Raw genomic sequence first — 17,963 nt, forward strand, 5'->3', positions numbered from 1 at the left:
ATGACAGTGAAGGATCGGTCTAACAATAGAGGCAAACAAAGAGTGCTCTTTCATGTAATATAACATACCAACAGGGAATAGAGTACTTGGCTGTGTTGGCTCTTCATTATTAAGATTTATTTTTTACTCCAAAAATAAATAAATAAATAAATAAATATTTTTTGTTTTCATCATCATGAAACCTTTGGTTTCGAAAGGCCTCGTAAAAAAATAAACAATTTGGGAAAAGTATTGTTTTCATTAACATTTAGTTATGCTTAAAGAATTTTCCAATTGCTCCAAGAACCTTCAATTCAACTAATAATATTCCTATGTAATATTCCTGATATACTACGGTCCTGTTACTACGGTATATATCTTCCCGAGGGTAACATTGAAGAGTTATCCGTGAAGCCAGTGTATTCCAGTCTAAATAGATATGTAGTGAGATAAAGTTAAAGGTGGAAAATCGGTTCGTGAAAGACTATCTCCGAAGGGGAAGGCAGTATATTATCAAAGCCTGAACAATAATAATCAGATGAGATTACTGATATTGCTAGTTTTTTACACTGCAACACACTTAAGAAACCTTTACTTTTATAAAGCTAATTTAACCCTAATATGTGTTTTATTAGAAATTTAAAAAATTGAGTATGGAGTGGATAAAAATCATTGCTTGTTGTCATCGTTTTCTTTTAGGAAGATTCTGTGTTTACCGAATTGGGGGAAATAATTGTTCACCGTTGGCGTCGATTTGGAGTTAAAGCTCACAGATAATATTGAAAACAATGAATGAAACGTTCACAGACTGACGTCATCAAAAGAAACAGGATTGGATTCACCAGTTGCGTAACCTTTGGTTTATTCATTCCTAATCAGATTAGTTATTGCTTCACTTACTTTTTTTAAAAACATTTTTTCTCCTCTAATGTAAATGTTTACCAACCAATCGAATGGAGGATATTATTTTCTTCTCTCACATAGTATGGAAATTTATGAACATTTTAAAATAATTTCTGTTTTTTTTTACTGAAGTCCGTTAAAAAATTATAGACGAGTGTTATTGCCAAGTTACAAGCATTCAACGAAATAAAATCTGCCTGTCTTTAAAGTATAACTATCACATTTTATTATAGCTTACTGTGTAACAATGCACCACATCTGTATTTGGAGGAAATTCGTTAATAAGTGTTTTTTACCTCCGAAAAATTCCAAAAACATTAATGTGACAAATAGGCAGTGAATTAATTAATTATGAGTAATGAAAAAATTGCCCACGGTACAAATTTACACAGTGCTATATGCATAGGAATAATATATACAAGAGTTCTCTTGATTTTCATTTGCAATAATTAATTTTGTTTCTATAATAATATATAACTTTTGAAAATATTCAAGATCAAATTATATAGTAATACATTTTAAATTTAATATTGTAACTTGAGTCTACGTGACGATAAAATTGAATAGAACATGAATTTATTTTAACATGTCTTAATTGATAGAGAATATTTATATTTTAAACAAAATTGTTATTACTGAAATTGTTATAACAATAGCATTTATTGAATTAGGTATTAGCTAGCACTGTAATTTGATTAACATTCGATTAGTAATGGAAAAATTAATTCTAACCGTACTGAAATGCCTTTAGTCAGCAAGTTTTATCCGTGATAAGGAACAATCGTTTTGTCAACAATGACTGAACAAAATATTAATCCATTTGATTAAACGCTTTCTCAAAGCTTCCTCTCTCTTACAACAGGAATAGAATGTGCAGAAAGTAATGAATATTTTATGAATTTATCTGAAAGTGTAAATTATCTGAATTTATAATTTCAACATTTCAAAATTTACACATGAATTAATAATCTTTTATTTTAACCTACTATAAATGTATAGTGCTTTCCAATTTATAAAATATATCTTGTAAACATAGTGTTAAAAAGATGATGTTCAAATGAATCGGTAAAAAAAGAGTTAGATCTAACAATAATTAATATGATTTTTGTTATAATAATATTAAAACATGTGATATTGAATGGTACAGAAATACGTTTCACATATATAATTAAAGTCTTACATATTATTTATCATTAGGTTACATTGTGTTTTTTGCTGAACTCAATATATATATATATATATATATATATATATATATATATATATATATATACTCGTATACGTACATTACTAGACAATGGCCACCGTAAGTTCCATACTTGTTTAATTTCCTGTCATTTACTGTCTTTATCCCAAAGAGCATAATTTTTCTTCAGTTCAAGGATTTAAAAACATGAAAGTTTTATTGTACCAATTACCTGTATTTTAAGTAACTAGACCAAATGTTGCAGAACTACATCACTGTCTCAATGCACTTTATCTAGGAGTGTGCAGTGAAAATAAATAATATTATGGAAAAAATATAAAACTCTTCAACAGATGCTAGAAGCTGCTTGCAATCTTTGATTGGACTACCATGCCGCAAGTTTGATCCTAAGGGTTTAACTCCATACAAAATTATAGCGGTTTACAATGTGTTTAAGCCGTTTAAAAATAAAGAACATCAACATCAAATATTGCAACTATCACTTTCCCTATCAACTATCTGATACAGATTTAACTGGTTACACCGTCCTTATCAGTTGCGTGAAATTAATTTTACGTAAATAATAAAACTTGAAACTGTTGTAATTTTAATAAATAATAGAATAAACAAAACAAAAATAAAATTATCTAAAATTTAAGCAACCAATGTACTGATGAGCATACGGTGATCTATACGTACCTGACTTTAGGTTATATGTTACACATAATGTTACTCCTGTATTTAAGAACTGTCAAACTAAATAAAAAACGTAGTTTAAAACCACAGTCTCCACTGAGGCTGGAAATTAATGGATGTGCTATATATAAGCCCTGGTGATAACTACATTCACAATAGTTGAGTTTTTATTTAGTAGCGTATATTCAATTTTATAAATTTGAAATGGACGTCATTATTTATGCGTATTCCTCTTTTTGGTGCGGTTTTTAGGAATATGTTTTATTCGAATAACATTTTTTATTTATTTACTTTTTGGTCCGGCCCTACGATAAAATTCTCTCTATCCGGTAAATATTGTTTATTATATCCAGTGTGGATTGTTAGCTGATCAAACGTTGTAGCTATTACCGACAACCTCAAGTTTACAACTTTAATCCGTCTCCATCTTGTATAGATTGGTCCGGTTGTCGTCGAATTTGCAGCATAGTATTCTCTTAATGAGCCCTTTGATTTTATCTTGTATTACTCAACCTACAGTTATGCTATCATTTAAATTTTGCTTTATGCTCCTCGTGGCCGTCTCCTGATGTGATGAAATGTAAGCTATTACAGCACATGCAACAACACCAAGAAGTAAAATAAAGAAAAAAAAGTAGTAAGAAAGAAGTAAATGGGGGCCATTTTGAGCATTTACTTTGAGCTTAAAAAAGGTTGAGGTAAGATTTCAACATTAAGTTTAATTATTTTAAGTTTAATTTAGCACTACTTAGTATTAAGAATAAGTCTGAACGGATGAGTTAAGAAAAATAGTGTTTTTTAGCGTAACTTTTCAATAAACCTTTGACAAGCCGTTGTTTCGTACTGGTTTGAGATAGACACCTGTGTCTGGGATATTGTTCTTCTTTTATAAATACCTTTAAAATGAAGTGTCATTTGAAGGGGGTTTGCATTTAAAAATTTTGACTTGTCACTCCAACCCCCCCCCCCCCCCCCGCATTTTGGGTTGAGGGGCTAAGTTCTCGTGTAGCGCAAAAATCATCATTTGTCATTATATAACCACCCACCAAAAGTGAAGGAGGGGTGGGACTTTTGGGACACCCGGTATATTTAGGTATAGCATGGATATTTAAAATTTTACTGTTTTGATTGTAATGGTTCAAACACGTAACACCATACCATCCTTATATTTTACTGTCATAAATTTTGAATTATGTATTAGCGTATATGAAGTGTTTATTCCTAGCAATTTTTATCAGAGGCATGCAACTTATACAGTATCGATTGTTCCTCTTATTTTGTTTGTTAAGATCCTGGTACAGATCAGTGGGCTATGAGGACGGGCAGCATAAGATTTTAAAGCGGGACGGGCTCTCTTTAAAATCCATACATTATCTTTTAGTAACTATTGGCTTTTGAAAGGGATAACAACTTCTTTGTATTGAATGCACAAATAGCCAATTAGCGTAACTTGCCTATCGCAATAATACAATTTTCAATTTTAAGTAATTTAACATAAATAATTATAAACAAATTAGTGTCTTGCACACAACAAAACTACAGCCATTAGAGACAGCGGTGTATTTTGATATTTCTTAATAATTTCTCTTCTTACTTTGTTCCTAACGACTTGACTTTAACGAAGCGTTCGTTTCAAAGTTTGAATTGTGTCTGTAACAATGTTAGGAACAAACAACTTTTCTCATTAATCGTATTATGATTTTCAATGATACGTTGATTAATAGATGACATTTCCACTGGCAGAATATTTCACCATGAAAAATGACATTACTATAAATATATATTGTATAGAATATTATAGAATACCGTTATTTAAAAAATCGCTACCATTAAAGAGCACTACTTGTCAGCGAGGTCCCGTTCCACAATAATATGTATTAATTTCATGGTCAAATTAAAGTAAAAGCATACAAATTACCAGAAAACCAATATTCTTGATAAGCTTTAACATACCTAAAATTACATATGCATATATACGGATAAATTTAATAAAATCATTTCTTCAGTTCAAATAATCGTCCTTGTTTAAATTTAATTCGGAAATATCAAATATGGTCGACCAAGTAGGTTATTAAAAAAAATTAAATTCTAGTTCATTTAAACAAATACCTGACAGAAATACGTTTATTGCGTTTAATATATGCCATACTGGTTATACTTATTGATTCATACATATTACATATCTGTATTAAGATCAAAATTAACCACTTGATTTTTCACAAAGGTGTTTTAGTTTATTACAATATGTTTTACATATATTGGCTGCTGAAAATTTCATGGTCACGACAATCAAACACACAGGCTACACAATATTTTTCAACATGTTTGAGATGTATATGTATAATATTCCTTTCATGATCTGTAGCCATACATATATATTTATTATGCAAAATATTGTGAAGCGTGTGTGTTTGATTGTTGTGACTATGAAATTGACCGCAGCCACCACAATGAGTAATGAATAATTAATTAGGTCAGTCCAGTCTATGGATCACATCGCTGCCAATCGATTTTGTATGTAAATGTTTCCATTAACTAATTATTTTTGCCTGAACTTTGCTGAATAAGGAGAGACTTTGCACTAAAATAGTGCAAGCAGCTTCTAGTATTTGTTGAAGAGTTTTACATTTTGTACATGATCTTATTTATTTTCTCTGCGCACTCTTAGGTAATGTGCACTAAGATGATGAATTTGTTCTGCAAAATGTGGTCTAATTAATTAAAATAGAGGTTATTGGTACAAAAGGCTGAAGAAGAAATATGCTCTCTTTGGGATAAATGACAAGAAAATAAACGAGTATGGAAGTTAAGTTTGTGTGGGCGTTATCTAGTCTGCAAAAACGTAATATAACCCAATGGTATATAATATTATAATTATATACGTAATAAAGTATGTTATGTACCATTTCATATGAAAACTGTTTTAATGTTATCATTCAATACAAACTATCAGATTAATTATTTTTTGATCTAATTGCTCTTTCCTTATGCTTTAGAAAACCATCTTTTCGGTACTATGTTTAAAATGCATATTTAATAAATTGGAATGTACCTTACTTTAGCATTTCGAACAAGCTTGTATACACATATCATAGTATCAATGTACACATCGCGTTCGAATGGCTTGCAATACTGCTATGTATGATTTTAATTATGAGTTTGATATTTGTATTATTATTTCACTCCTATTTCATTTCCTGTTCTAATGTTGTAGCATAGTAACTAATAAACTATGCATGTCGAATTACTGCTAATATTTTCCCAATGGCATAAATACATACGCATCAGCAACAACACAAACGGCATGATCCACAAGGTTCTTACACTTGGAGAGCTAGAGTCTCCTATCATACATCAGTCAGGACAGGCAGCTTCGGTTGCTCAAAAAGAGGGTGGAATTTGGAGCTTCTCTTGCTTAGACCAGCAGGTGTACCTTTCCGAGCAACTACCACACTTGCTGCGTTTAGAAGTAAAGTAGAAAATATTTTAAACCATAGCAGTTAAATACATTTTGCATATTAGGTTTCATTAGCTTAACTTTATTTTTCAGAAATTATGTGAAACGTAAAATGGTTTTACTACTTACAATAATGTATTTAATATGATTTGTACTTTATTTTTACTTAGTTATAAGACTTGCATTGTCTTAAAAATAAAGTTTTTTCTGAGAAACGCTCATAATAAAGCGACCTTTTTGTTTATTTATTTATTGCCTTCTGGAGGTTAATTCAAGTACAATTGTGTCAGGAAAGAGGAGGTTATCCAATAACGATCAAGTAGCCCCGGCAGGATAAAATAAACGTCAGTTTGAATTGCGTGCCATTCTTCTTTTTCACACACATTTTATTTTATCGTGGGTCTTAAATAATGTTCGCGTTTCTATGAATCTAAATGTAACATTTATTAAATTATTAAAATTGTAGCTCTTTTTTAAGTTAATATTTTACTCAGTTTAACAATCGCAATATTCACTTGTTATAATTAACAATACATCGATATCTCATACATATCTCTTCCCTTTACTTAACCCTTTACTTCTACCAATTACAACTATGTATCTTACTTAAGTCACAATATACTGGAGATGCCCTCCGGGTTTCATTATTTGTAGATTCCTTGAACCTATGTGTGGCGTTTAGGAAATAATAATACCACAGACCGAGAACCTTGAAAGACTGAGACCGGAAACTTTAGGAAGTCGGGAGCTCTCAATGAGTTATCCAAACCGGAAACTAGATAACGAAGGCTTTTAGAGGTCTAATAAAATCAGACACAGAAGTATTAGTAGTGCGACTTCCAAGAAGAAGAGATCAGTGACTCTCAGAGATGGAGTCAGAGGTAAGGTAAATGTCTAAATCTCCAAACATATGGTTTATGCTCATAAACCATATGACGAATGCTAAAGTTATACCGGTGTGTTTTTATTTAAAAGATTATATTAAAGGGGACCCTTATATATTTTGTTTTTTAACTCTCTTAACGAAGACTTTTAGAGGTCTAATAAAATCAGGCACAGAAGTATTACTGCGACTTCCAAGAAGAAGAGATCAGTGACTCTCAGAGATGGAGTCAGAGGTAAGGTAAATGTCTTAATCTCCAAACATATGGTTTATGCTCATAAACCATATGACGAATGCTAAAGTTATACCGGTGTTTTTTTATTTAAAATATTATATTAAAGAGGACCCATATGTATTTGGTTTTTTAACTCTTTATCGTGTACACTTACTAGTAAACGATCGAATTTTAATTATATTGCATATGTTTTCTGTACATATGTCAATGATATTATACATTTTAAGAGTGTTCTATTGTTGGTAATGGCCATTTTGTAATATATTACTCTTTCTCGAGTTTAACAACTCCAAGATGTATTGTAAGATTTTTCATTTCAAGTACCGTAAATATTTTATTTTATTCTGAGCAGTCATTGACTTGTCAGTAGACCAACGTTTTCTCCATTTCTTGTGACTTAAGTTACAAAATTCAACATTTCATCTCAACGACGTAGCGGCAAGGACTGATAGTGTAACACATTTTAGGGTCAGTAAAGTACCCTACTATTTTAGTCTGTTTTGTAATTTACTATAATATATTGATGTAGTTTACAATAGTAATATTTTTCACTAAAAGAATGTAAATTAAACTCTATTTAGATATAAGACATAGTATTGTTTACTGTTACTATCAATAGGGCAAAATATATTTTTGTGTGCTGCTTTGTTTATATAAAGAGACTTTGGCTTTTGTATGCTTTTACTGTGAATATTTTTATATTTATGTGAAGATTGACTAGTTAATAATTCGATTTACACCGATTCGATTACAGTGAAACTATTTTCAAATTAGTTTTGAGTGGATATGAACCTTAACTTAGAGCATTCTACTGTTGTGTTCGTGATTTATTCCAAATTTGTTCAAGGTACTCACTATTATCACTGCTTTCTTACCTAATATTCATTTATGTTTTGGCCTTTGGTTTAGAAACATACAGGCTTGCAAAAGGAACCATTTTTGGCAAAAACAACATTAGCCAATTCATTTACAATATTATGGAAACCTCTCTGAAATTCAACTTTGCGATAGTGCGGTATGTATGTTTTCTAGTTTGAACGGTCTCAAATATAACTCTAAGGTGGGGATAAAATTATGTATAATACGCTGTAGTCAGAACCAGACGTACTGCGTTCAGTACAAAACATTTCTAGAAATAATTGGAAATAATTGAAATAATTAGAATCCCATGATATCCGAGAGGTGTTGCTTTTATGTATTAATTTCTTTAGCTGCTTCCAAGTTATAGAACTCTAGTCGTCCGAATTTTAAACTAACTTCCGAAATCTGCACTGAGCTATGATGTTTCCCGAGGATCATTAATGTGTCCAATTATTTCCGTGATATGTGGCGATGACACTGAATTTATCACATCAGCACAGTGTTGTGCGGTATTCTAATGGCACTACTCTCTGTTTCAATAGAAACTCAGAACAAAGTTTGAAGATACAACAGTTCACAAGATATGTGCCAACATTGGCCATAGTTTTCAAACTTCAGTAATTGCATTAACCTAAAGGATCATTAATGTGTCCAATTATTTTCGTGATATGTGGCGATGACACTGAATTTATCATATCCGCACAGTGTTGTGCGGTATTCTAATGGCACTACTCTCTGTTTCAATAGAAACTCAGAACAAAGTTTGAAGATACAACAGTTCACAAGATATGTGCCAACATTGGCCATAGTTTTCAAACTTCAGTAATTGCATTAACCTAAAACTTCTCGTACTTGAACTTATCTTTTCCAAAGGTGCTGTCAATTAATTATATTTAGCTGCAAGAATAAACTAAATAGATAAAAACGTGTGTTGTGTGTGTGTGTGTGTTATTTGTAATAATGTTTAACAGATCTTCAGTACTTATATTATTTTATATAATATTAATACACTTCTTTCGAATAATGATTGCAAATCTCTGATGATTTTACAGCACTTTTTACGAAATGAAAACTTGCTAGATTTTACTTTCAACTGAAAAATATACCGAAATACATTTTCTATAATTAAATCCAGTTTCACTTAATGGAGCACAAGAATGGGCAAAATTATAATACAATATTTAAAAATAAAATCATAATTTTTTATATACAGACAAGAGTTTTACCATCGTTAGGTCAAGCCTTTGGATTAAACATTCGTAGTCAAGATGATGGTGTTTTAATTCTGTCCAAAAAATGTATAACGATCCATTTGACTTATACAAAACATCGATTTTTGTACAAGTGACAAAACATTTACTGTACAAAAATGTACAAGGAAAAATTATTTTAAACCACATTCCTCAGGTTTTTAGTATTGAAATAGTTAAAAGGCTATAAAGAGCATAACAAGCACTGACCAAGCTCAAAGGAGAAACTCTATATAGTCCTTGCTAAAAATTGCATTCTTTGTTTTATATTGTAACTATCAAATGAATAAACCGATGAAACAGAATATCGAATGGTCCCTGCAGAACGTAATGAAATTCTATATTAGGAAGTTGAAGAGCCTTTTACTATTTGAATTCTTTATATTAAGTCTAATGTCCCCTCTTTTTATGAAACCAACCAACTCATTAAAATAATTTCATCATATGTGATAGTTACTCATTGAAAAAGGTCTTATGACTATTTTTTACAGTGTACTTAACTTAATTTCAACCTTATTTATTGTATTGTTTTATAGTTGCCAGGATGGTTGCAGATAGCCCTTTGACCGTTTTTGTGAAAACTTTGCTACCCTCTGACTTTTTCCTCCTAATATCAATAGTTTTTGTCTTGGCGCTAGTGGACATTATTTACTAATGTTCTTGGAAGTTTCTATCAAATGTTATCGTATATGCAGACAGACGTCGAGACAATTTACAAGGATCTGTCAGACCCTTTAAGTAAGCATACTGTGATTATTATATAACCTACATTTTATGGGAAATGTTAAGCGTTTGAAAAAAAACCAAAAATAAAATATTATAATAATAAAACTACAATAAACCAATACTATTGAATCGTATTCCTCACTCTTGATGCTTACAAGATTTTACTTAATTAATATTTATTTAATAATTAATTTAAACTCTAAAACGTAGGACACAACGTAGGTACACTCTTAGATTATTTTCAGTTATAAGGCGATAAATTTTTGATTTGGCGATGTCTAAAACTTTATCTAGTGGGAACTCTAATATCGATAAAATCGATAATATCGATTCATAAAAATGCAAATAATTCGTTCATTTCCTCTAGGTGGTCTCTGTGTGTAATTATACTAAAATTTTAACTTTAGTCTTAAGAAAACTTTGCTTCGTGTGTATCATCGAAATTTTTAGAGTTACAATTATATTCGGGAGCGAAAAGGAATTGAATTTGGATTTAAACACTTCCAGATTAGAAATAAAGATTTTACACTTCTTCCATAAGTAAAATAGTTTTACACTCAATAACATGACATTTACTCGTAAAACCCAATCGAAAAAATCTAACTATTGTTATGTAGCATTAATAAACATATCATTTTTACCTATTTAATATACTTTAAAAGTAGTAAATTTAAAATAATCAGCATTTTATAATATTTCAATACAATCTTTGAATTGCATAAATAAAAATAAATGGTATAGTATGTAAATAAATATTTTAGTGTTTGTTTTTTTATGAAAATATGTATATTAATTTAGTATTAAGTATATTAAGTAATATCTTATGATATAACTTCAATATTCGTATTAATAAATACCCCGCAGAATTCCTCAAGTTTAAATTACACACCTGAAGGACACTGAAAGCTTCCTTCATTGAATCCTGGAACTGTTCAAGAGGCACTTTGTAGAACTTCTAAGAACGTCGAGATATTTTCAATACATTTTTTTATTTCAGTGAATCTTAAATACTATTAATCTCTTATCTTGAAAAGAGTAAAGCTTTATCATTTATTTATAACATTAAATCACAAAAAGTAGGTACTTGCTCCGCCGGGACTCGAACCCCTTACTTTTAACGATTCAATTATTTTGTATTTGGCCGTATCTGTCACATCTGCGTTTAAATAACAAACCAAACTAAAATATGATCGGAAGGCCAAATACCTGTCAAACGACTTTTATTTACAATAATTACATTTGTATAAATGGCAATAGCTGAATTTAATTTATAATGTGTGTGTGCGTGCGTGCGTGCGCGCGCGCGCGCGTGCGTGCGTGCGTGCGTGTGTGTGTGTGTGTGTGTGTGTGTGTGTGTGTGTGTGTGTGTGTGTGTGTGTGTGTTTGTGTGTGTTTAATTTTGACTTATTTAGATCTATGGAGCAAGTTCTCTGTCAATTCTTGGTTTTAACAAATTTAACCAAAATATACACTTCTACCATCGGTTTAGCAGGTACATGTAAGCTGGGATGTCCCCCCAATTATATTTATTTGTGAATAAGACTTTTTCAACTAATACTTTATTTATTTAAATACTATTTATTTGTATTGTTTCAACTTAGAAATTATTGTTTGTACTATTCGTTGTTTCAGGAACTTCAAACATTCGTAGTTGTTTCTGTAAGAACGTCTAGAGACTTTCACTAAATGTCCTTTGCTTGGCGGAATATTTTATAAGATTAGTCTCCCATCTCGAAAATATAAAGTTTGATAATCAATTTATTTATAACCCTGTTTAAGTTCCTCTTAAACTTGAGATCTAATCAGCACATTTTCTGTATTTAATGTAGATGAGATTATATTCTTCTTTTATATTTAGAAAAGAGACACTACTGTTTACGTAAGCTGGAAAACTTTATGACACTACTTCAAAATAAACCCTCGAAGAAAAAGGATAACAAGTTTTCGGAAATTGATCATCATCAATATTTCCAAAATAAAGCACTACGTTTCAAGGATTGGAATACATCCTGCTCTTCAGGTACAAATAATAATAATAATCTCTTTATTGCATTCTTTTAACAATTTTTACATCGTATCGCAATCGTCAACAGTTTTTATAAGTTCATTTACACGAGATCATCCACACATTCACACAACCTCACACTCACAATTCTTGCAATCATTCAGGTCACAATCGCATTGACCTCAGATCCAGCAATCTCAAATATCCCAGCGGCTTGACATGAATTCATCAACAGAGTAGAAAGCCTTGGACTGGAGCTTGAGACGCGTTTTAAATTGATTTTGATTATTGGAAATTTTGATTTCTTCAGGGAGCCTGTTGATTAATCTGACACCAACTTCTTGCGGTAGATTTTGCGCTAATGTCAATCTGTGTTGATGCGTGCGAAGTTGTCCCTGCCTCTAGTTTCATATTGATGAACGTCCCCGCCACGAATCAAAGTGCACCTTGATCTGCAGTACACGATCACCTCAAAAATATAGAGGCAAGGCAAAGTCAGCAATCTCAACTCCCCGAAAGATTCCCTACACGACTCTCTATAATTTAAATTTTTAATGATTCTGACAGCTTTTTTCTGGAGTCTAAAGACGCGCTCCATTTTGTTTTTTGCACAACTTCCCCAAAGTCTTATCCCATACGCAAAATGAGCATGGATTAGGCCATAGTAGGCCATTTTTAAAACTTCTGGGGAACAAAATTTTGCTAGATTGCGCAGAGCATATATACCTGAGGTAGCTCTAGCACATACCCTGTCAACATGATCGCTCCAGGTCAGTCCTTTGTCTAGAATCATTCCCAAAAAGTTTGTGGAGTTATTTTCTTCGAGAAGGTCGTCATCTATAAATACGGCCGGACGCACCACTCGATCATGCTGACGAAGGCCGAAATTTACTACGATTGTTTTTGACTGATTTGTTTTCAGATTCATTTCAGTGAAATACTGAATGCAAGTGTTCAGTTCCATGAATGAGGTGATTTCTAGTTCTTCTATTGATTTACTTTTAAAACAAAGAGTCGTGTCATCGGCATATTGAACCAGTTTTCCATGCTGGATAACTGAATTCAATCCGCCGACATAAATTAAAAAACAGGAGAGGCCCAAGGATAGAACCCTGAGGAACACCGTGGGCTATTTTAATTTTGTTTGAAATGACGCTCGAAATCTCCACGCACTGATGTCGATCCTTAAGGTAAGAACCGATCCATAAGTGCGGGACACCCCGAATGCCACATTTCTCCAACTGGTGCAACAGTGTCTCGTGGTGCACGCAGTCAAAGGCTTTGGACAAATCGAGAAATATACTAAGCACATGCTCTCGTCTATCCAAACCATCGACAACATTGTCCAAAAGGTTGTTCACAGCGTCAAAAAACCTTAACTCTAAATTTTAACAAAAATTCGAACATAATATATTTGGTGAAAGATTTGTCCAAATCGTGGTTAACAACAGAACGACATGTACGTAAAAAGAACTGAAGCATAGGCCAAGAGGGTCCAGATCAATAGGTGCAAATACCAACTCTCTCATTGCACACAACAAGCGCACTGAACCTGTTCCGCACACACCAGATAAGGCGAAAGACTGAGGAACAATGAATGCGGTTATCCACTGTGCAACGCAGTGTGTGATCTGAAACAATAAGGGGGCCGAATAGCGATGGTTGGAAATGGGCGGGGAGTGAAAGTATAAATTAATTTTTAATTTTTGTGTGCACTTTTGTCTTTTGTTAAACCTTTTGTTTTTACTCCCCTGAAGAAGAAAGAAACTATATTCTAATGTAACATCCTCCCCATGTTCCTTAGCTATATTTTAAATTAAGAATTAGTTAAGGCAAAATTCCAAAAATGTTTTATTCATCCATTGCTTTGTATATAATAACTATAAACAAAATATTACCCGCAATATCCCAGTGTTTAATTGTGTGAGAGGTAGGATCAATTGCACAAGTTGCATTTCGATTTGATGTTACTCAAATTTCGCAAACAATTTGCATATAACACTTACCTCTATTATGTTTTATGAGTTTGTTACCCGATCATATCTGACTAGGAAAACCGTTTTAGAATTTAAAAAGTAAATTTTTTAAAATTTCTCAACATAATATGAGTGAATGCGTAAAAATGGTTGTTTATTTATTAAAAAAAAAATTAAGAAATAGATGTTTATAAATAACTAAAACACCAAAATAAATAATTGAGGAGTAAAAGTAAGAAAGGTAAAACTCATGCCGTACATGCTGCTGTTTCTGATCAACAAAGTCCGAGAACTGAATGTTGAACAGTCTGTTTTTATTCACTGCTGGATGTAATGTACACAAGAGTTAACACATATCTGGAGCGGTATTGACATCACTGTGTGCCCTTTCATTTCGCACTTGTCAAGAATATCTTTACATATCAGTTTATTTTACGCTCGACATTCTACATAGGAAATATGAAATATTATCGTTTACTTTAGTACATTTAAAATTAAGAAGAAATTGTTTTGGTGAAAAATGCAAGAAATTATTGAAAACATATTATTACCCATTATGCTAATTACAAGCTAACCTGATGACATTCTGTTGTCACTCAGTCTGATACTAATAATTCATATATTGTAACTGATATTTTTACCTTACGCTAACGACATTCCGCTGTCGGCCAGTCTGATAGTAATAACTAATATTTTATAACTGATATTAATACCCTTTATGTTAATTACTACTTAACCTGTCGATATTCCGTTGTCACTCAGTCTGACATTAATAATAATATATTGTAACTGGTATTATTAAATAAGTTATTTAAATGTGGTATTATTAAATATGGTATTATTAAATAATTTGGTATCATAAAAGTACTATGGAATTAAAGGAAAGAAATACAATTTTCATTGAAAATAGTTTTTATTCAACAGCTAATCAATGATACCAACGTTTCATCGGGTTTCTCTATAAACATAAAGATCACATCGTTTATCGGCTCTGGAATATGCTAAATTGATTTGGCCATGAGAGAACCATTCGATTACTAAATTCAAACTGCATTGTTGTAAAACCTATCCTTGCACTTTATAGACAATCGTAGAAAACGCAAGGTGTACAGTGTTGGAAAAATTTCAGTCGTTTAAATTGGAACTCCATATCTTTTGGAATATAAAATTTCTTCATATCTGTAAGATTCAAATGTTACAGTTACTGTAAATTAGTCTTTATTATTACTTTTTTATCTAATAATAATGTGATATTTCTTTGGTCGATAAATATTTTGGAATAACGTAAATGGCACTGACTCAATTTTAAAATTCGAGAGTTGGCAGCTATCTGTAAAACTGGAGTGAAGTTCCATTAAAAAGTTCCTAACTTCATTTTGATATATCTGAAAATAAATAGACTTGCATATCAGTATTATAGATGCGATCATGTTCAGAATGATATTATAATCGAAACGCGATCGCATATTACCGTCTGATTGGTTCCTCCACTCAACGATGCGTGATTTTGATCATTTGTCTCCACACTTCGTAATACCTTGTCTGTTAATATTTTTTAATTGCAATGTAGCAGAAATTAAAAGGGAAGGTTGTGAAGTTTATCTATGTTCGTCGATAAATGCATTTAATATTTTTTTGAAAAGGTGGATATTTCACGCAATTATGAATTTGCTGTTCTATCTCCTTCCATGAACATGGTAGTAACTCCCAAAGAAACAAATTCTAACACAATATGACAATTTCTGTAGATTTTTACCAACATTAAGGACATTATTGGAAATTTTGTATTATTGCTCTCTGACTAGTTCACTCTCCAATGTTGTATTAATGGATCTATTCGTGGTTGTCACTTCCAACTGTGGTTAACAACTTGCTAAGACCTCCCCCCTTGCTCCCCCCAGTTGCTAATGAGGAAATCCGATTTATGTCTCTCTGTAAGCACGTAACTGTCTAACAAGGTCACCTTAGGGGTTAAAACTTGGGTTGAAACTCTACCTCTGCTATCTAGACATCGGCATTAAAAATAATGCAAATAATTCCAATCAGAGCTGTAATTTCTGTTTGTCAAAAAGTTACTTTGGTCAGTGATATTATGGGTAGCCATGTTAGTTACGAAAAATTAAACAGATTAGTTTTGTTATTTTTACTGTCCATATAATTATCTCTTCTGTTTACAAAAACTCTGATTAATCAAGGACGATTTTATGGAATTACCACATTATCGCCAAAGCCAACCAAATTTATAAAATCGTTTATTTGTGTTGGCAAAATTGTTATTAATCCATTAAAGCAGTTAATATTAAACGGTAACATTTCAACTCTTACTGTCAGTTAAAATCATTTATACCATAGATGACTGTAACTTACTGTAAGAAACAGCAATTATAAATAACAACAATTATTGCGTCTTGTATCTTTGAAATGTAATTGGTTTAATGTTTTTTATAGAACATGATAATTTGATAGCACAATAAGTAATTGGGCACGTAACATAATATAATAATAAGTTTCAAGAATCCAATCCTCTTCTTTAGTTATCAGAAAATCTTAAAGGATAAAATTAAGCGCACCTAAAACCAAATCAATGAAAAACTATAAACTAGGCAAAATAAAAGCTGAATACAGAATAATACTTACGTCAAGCAACTTCCTGAGAGTCCGTAGTAGCCACAATAAGTCATTGTGGTTTTTATTTTCTTGTGTGTGCTTATAACTTAAGGTTTTCTGAAAGGTCACATAGACTCAACTCGTTGAAACGCAGCGTTTAAATTTATAACAAACAGCGATTGTAACTGTTCTAAAAACTGTTATTCTTTCAATAATGTTATTATTTTATAGTTTGTTTTTGACGATGGAAGGATTATGAAGGAAACAGGATTTTTCCGGACATTTTCCATCGTTCAGTGATACAAAAAATCAGTAACTACGATCTATAAATGTAGATCTAGAAATGTAGTGTTACTGAATTTTTGTATCAGTGAACGATGGAAAATGTCCGGGAAAATATCCTGTTTGCTTCACAATGTGATTTGGATCAACAATAGTATTTTGAATGAGTAAATTGTAGTGGTTACAGTAGTTTTACTGTAACTTCTGAACTGGTAATGTACTAAGACTAATGACTTTCTCCAAACACTACCCATATAGCATAGTATATCATTTGGCACAGGATCTGGTATCGCGGAGTGGATATTTCTTTATACGATTGTGTTTCACCACCCACAAACTGTTACTACTGATATTGATATTTTATACCAAATATGGTACCACCGATTTTAGTAATACATATACGCCGAGTACCAGTATTACAAATCTTATATATTAGGAATAAAATTTTGTTAAGCAAGTAAGAAGCAACTAGGTGTCTATAGATTCTTCTGTCTACACTTGACATGAAATAGAAGTCTAGCTCTCAGAGGGGATGTAGCTCAGTGGTAGAGCGTTCGCTTTGCATGTGAAAGGCCCCGGGTTCGATCCCCGGCATCTCCATCTCTATTTTGCTATTTCACGTGCTGTTCTTTACAATATTACATTTAAAACTTAAAATAAACACTTCGTATTATATTTATGAACATTCGTTTTTTTTATTTTCCATTAAAAACTTATAGTTTTTTTTATTTTTTAGTGAATTGTTATGGTACTTTTACTGCCAATAAGTATTTTACCCACTATAGTTAGTTGAACATTTCAGTATATTATGGATTTATGTTTAAAACTATTAAACATGGTTATGTTTGTTTATTTTAGATTGGAATCGTAATAGGAATTACTTTATTTTCACACACAAAATACACTTTTTATAGATT

The 17,963-nt window shown here is 31.6% G+C and overlaps 1 non-coding gene across 1 annotated transcript; it reads left to right on the forward strand.

Moving 5' to 3' along the window:
- The first annotated feature begins 17,574 nt into the window (after nt 1–17,574).
- On the forward strand, nt 17,575–17,646 carry Trnaa-ugc. The gene has a single exon. It is a non-coding gene; the product is annotated as a tRNA-Ala (tRNA).
- The last annotated feature ends 317 nt before the right edge of the window (nt 17,647–17,963 follow it).

This window comes from Homalodisca vitripennis, chromosome 3 (assembly GCF_021130785.1).
Source record: "Homalodisca vitripennis isolate AUS2020 chromosome 3, UT_GWSS_2.1, whole genome shotgun sequence".
NCBI lineage: Eukaryota > Metazoa > Arthropoda > Insecta > Hemiptera > Cicadellidae > Homalodisca > Homalodisca vitripennis.